General features: G+C 55.7%; 1 pseudogene; it reads left to right on the plus strand.

Moving 5' to 3' along the window:
- The first annotated feature begins 1099 nt into the window (after nucleotides 1-1099).
- LOC148220370 (olfactory receptor 14I1-like) lies at nucleotides 1100-2031 on the plus strand (annotated as a pseudogene).
- The last annotated feature ends 2603 nt before the right edge of the window (nucleotides 2032-4634 follow it).

A 4634-nucleotide genomic window follows, 5' to 3' on the forward strand; every position in this document is an offset into this window, starting at 1 on the left:
TTCTCTGAGGCACAGGAGGAGGAGGAGGAGGAGGATGTGCTGCAGAGCGGGGCTGCCCTGGGCACCGTCAGAGGGACAGGGCAGGATGACTCCTGCTGCCAGGGATGGCTGCAGGGGCTGAACCTGGGGCTGCAGCCAGGGCTGCCCAGGGCTATCCTGCAGAGCAGCTCCTGCAGCCCTCAGGGCTCTTGGCCAGCCCAGGCCATGTACCACCTGCCAGGGACAGCTCTCAGCCTGCCTGGCAGCTCCCCATGGACTGTGGGGAGAAGTTGGAGGTGCAAGGAGGGCAGATTTCTCCTGCTGTGGAGATGGTGCTGCATGGCCAGGGCTGCTCTCAGCTTTCTCTTCAAGGGAAGGCAAAGGGGCTGTCAGGTGTGTCTGTGTCACTGACACTCCTACACTGTCCCACTGGGCATCAACAGATGTGCCTCACATCTCCCTCACAAAGTGCCTCCTCACCCTCCTCTGCCTACAGACAGCAGCAGCAGCACCTTGGCTTGCAGGAGTTCAGTTTGTGTGAGCTGCCCTTAAGGCCCTGCTGGCAGGGAGATGGCCCTGGGCAGTGCCCTGTGCTGGGAGGGGTGTGCAGGGCAGAGCTGAGCCCCCAGGGCTGGGCTGGGCTCTGGCAGCACTGGCAGGGACAAGGCTTGGATAGAGAGAAACCGCTCCCAGTAGGCACAACTCCAGGCAGCAGAGAGCCAGACCAACCCTTGGTTTCCCTCCCTCTGTTTTGAAATTAGACACTTCAAAAAGGCTATTTATTACTCAAGAATATTTTAGTGCCATCACCCTGAATTAGAGTGAGGTGTGATTAGCAAAGAGCAGCAGGAACTAGCAGGACTGACTGCACTGGGGGTCAGAAAGCCCTGTCTTCCCTCTGTGCTCCTCAGTGTTCAGACTGAGAGCAGAGTTGAAGATGAAGCACTAACTCCCCAGCACAAACAAAGCTCAAAAATAAAAATCCTTAGTGAATTTGTGCAGAGGAAGAGAAGTAATTTTGAGTGAATTCTATATATTATTGCATAGGATTGATTCAAAGAGGTTGGTCCCACCTTGTCAATGTTTTCTTTCAACAGTTCACAATGCCCAGAGAGCAGAAATGTCCAACAGCAGCTCCATCAGCCACTTCCTCCTGCTGGCATTGACAGACACGCAGCAGCTGCAGCTCCTGCACTTCTGCCTCTTCCTGGCCATCTCCCTGGCTGCCCTCCTGGCCAACAGCCTCATCATCAGCGCTGTAGCCTGTGGCCACCACCTGCACACCCCCATGTTCTTCTTCCTGCTCAACCTGACCCTCACTGACCTGGGCTCCATCTGCACCACTGTCCCCAAAGCCATGGACAATTCCCTCTGGGACACCAGCAACATCTCCTATGCAGGATGTGCTGCACAAGTCTTTTTCTTTCTGTTCTTCATTGGTGCAGAATATTATCTCATGATCATCATGTGCTACGACCGCTACATGTCCATCTGCAAACCCCTGCAGTACGGGACCCTCCTGGGCAGCAGAGCTTGTGCCCACATGGCAGCAGCTGCCTGGGCCAGTGGCTTTCTCTGATCACTGGTGCACACAGCCAATACATTTTCCCTGCCCCTGTTCCATGGCAATGCCCTGGGCCAGTTCTTCGGTGAAATCCCACATATCCTCAAACTTTCCTCCTCACACTCCAGGCTTAGGAAACTTGGGCTCATTGCTGTTAGTGCCTTTTTAGGACTTGGATGTTCTGTGTTCATTGCTTTCTCCTATGTGCAGATCTTCAGGGCTGTGCTGAGGATCCCCTCTGAATAGGGATGGCAGAAAGCCTTTCCCACCTGCCTCCCTCACCTGGCTGTGGTCTCCCTGTTCCTCAGCACTGGCACATTTGCCTACCTGAAGGCTCCTCCATTTCCTACCTATTCCTGGATCTGGCCCTCTCAGTTCTGTACTCAGTGGTGCCTCCAGCTCTGAACCCCCTCATCTACAGCCTGAGGAACCATTAGCTCAAGGCTGCAGTGTGGACAATAATAACTAGATGGTTTCGGAAACATTAAACTGCTGACCAATTTCTGCAAATCACTTGTAATAAAAGTCATCTTTGATACTTCTTTATGGTTTAATTTTGCAGATTTTTTTCTTTGATTTATATTTTAATATTCTACACAAATAAATATCACGGTTTGTACCATTACTCATTTTGTTTCTATCCACCTTTGCTGTGGACACTTACTGTGTAAATAAGCATCTGCACTCTTGATGCTTTTAAACAATATAAAGGATCTCTGTCCAAGCGAAGTTTTCTCCAGAGATGCCCCTTCTGTTCCCTTCTCTGGAGCTGCAGCAGCAATGTCTGTGTGCAGAGCTGGGGCAGATCAGTGCTGGCACAGCAGCTGTGCCCAGCAGCAGCAGCAGCACTTGGTATTGCCAGTGCTGCTCCTGTGCCACTGCCCCGCTGCCCTCCTGGCCCTCGTGTTGCTGGAGGGCCTGAGTGCTCTCGGGGCCGGGCTCAGCCCTGGGGGTGGCAGTGCCGGGGCTGCAGCAGGGACAGGCCATGGGCACTGCTGGGGCAGGGCTGATGCCTCAGGGCAAGGCCTCGGGGCTCCAGGATCCTTGGCCAGGCTCTCTCCACAACACTTGGCCAGGCCAATTCTGAGCAGAGAAAATCCCCAGGAGCAGCCCCAGGCTGGCCGTGGGCAGGCTGGGGGCAAACAGCATGGCTGGTGCTCTGCAAGCTCCCTGCAAGGGGGACACACTGGCAAGGAGCAGCAGAGCAGGGGCTGATCCATCCCCACTGCGCTGGACACCCCAGGGCAGCGTCCCAGAGCGTCCTCATGCACCTGCCAACAACATCCCCCCTCTGCAGCCCTGGCCTCTCCCATAGCTCACACAGGAGCCGCATCCTTGCAGGCACACACACGGCAGCAGTGGCTCAGGAGCCCCTGTTTGCATTGCACAGAGCAGGGTCAGCACCCCCATGGTGCTGCTGTGGGGACATGGAGCTGAGTGAGCACAAATGCCATCAGCCCCTGGGGCCAGCAAGGGCTGGGGGACAGCAGGGAAACCACTCAGCTTTGTCGTGGCCTCTGAAGTCAGCCAGAAAGTTTGTTCCCATGAGCTGTCAGTTTCTTGTCCCACTGCAGATGTTGTTGCTCAGAGCCAGGGCTGCTTGGCAGCCACACCCAAACTGCCCTGAAAATTTCCTTTGCATCATCTTTGCTTTTTATTCCTCTTTCCTGATCTATATTTCTTCATGTTGCCCATCCTTGGGAAGTCCCCTCCCCTGCAAACAGCCTATCCCTGTTTGCCCTTTCCTCTCTGGCCCCACTCCCTATTTCTGTTCCTGAGCTGGCACCATGGGAACATCCTTTGAGGAGCAGAATCATCCTGCAAGTGCTTCAGGAATTGTCTGCAGGGTCCTGCAGTGCCTCGTGCTGCTCCCTTGCCAGAGGCACCACAGGCCAGGGGGGCACATCTGGGCTGCTGTGTCTGGGTGTGGGGCTCCCTGTTGTGGGCAATGAGGAGGGGCTGGAGAGGCTCTGCAGGACTGACAGGATGGGCTTTGGGGCTGTGTGGAGAAGCTGAGGGACGTGGGCTGCTGGACCTTGTGAAGAGGATCCCCAGGGCTCATCCTGCAACTGCCCCAGGAAGGGTTTCAGAGAATCACAGAATCAGCCAGGCTGGAAAAGACCTTGGAGATCATCAAGTCCAACCTGTGCCCTGACATCACCTTGTCTCCCCTGAGCCTCCTCTTCTCCAGGATAAAGAACCCCAGTTCCCTCAGCCACTCCTCACAGGACTCAGGTTCTAGACCCCTCACCAGGCTTGGTGCCCTTCTCTTTACACGCTCCAGCCCCTCCATGTCCTTCCTAAATTGGGAGGCCCAGAACTGGGCACAGCACTCGATGTTCTGCCCAAACAGTTCTGAGTACAGGGGAAGAATCACTGCCCTGCTCCTGCTGGCCACACCATTCCTGTTCCAGGCCAGGTGTCATTGGCCTTCTTGGCCACCTGGGCACACTGCTGGCTCATGTCCAGCCTGCTCTCCATCAGTGCCCCCAGGTCCCTTTCTGCCTGGCTGGTGTCCAGCCCCTCTGTCCCCAGCCTAAAGCTCTGCAGGGGTTGTTGTGGCCAAAGTGCAGGACCCAGCACTTGGTCTTGCTAAACCTCATCTTGTTGGATTTGGGCCCTGGATCCAGCCTGTCCAGGTCCCTCTGCAGAGCTCTCCGACCCTCCAGCACATCCACACTCACACCCAGCTTGGTGCCATCTGCACATTTGCTGATGGTGCACTCAATGCCCTCATCCAGATCATCAATGCAGATATTGAAATCCACACTGGCTGGCTCTGATCCCTCAGCCATCCTGTAGGTGCCCTGTGATGGCATTCAAGGTGATCTGTTCCATCGCCTCACCAGGCACCCAGGTCAGGCTGACAGGCCTGCAGTTCCCCAGATCCTCCTTCCAGCCCTTCTTGGGGATGAGCTCACATTGGCACCTCCAGTCCTCTGGCACCTCCCTGCTGAGCCAGCACTGATGAGAAACGATGGAGAGCAGCTTGGGGAGCTCATCCAGCAGCTCCCTCATCCCCCTAGGATGGATCCCATCTGGTTCCAGAGACACCTGTGAGCATCTGAGTGGCTCAGCAGGTCCCCAGCTG

This window comes from Sturnus vulgaris, chromosome W (assembly GCF_052056855.1).
Source record: "Sturnus vulgaris isolate bStuVul1 chromosome W, bStuVul1.hap1, whole genome shotgun sequence".
Lineage (NCBI taxonomy): Eukaryota > Metazoa > Chordata > Aves > Passeriformes > Sturnidae > Sturnus > Sturnus vulgaris.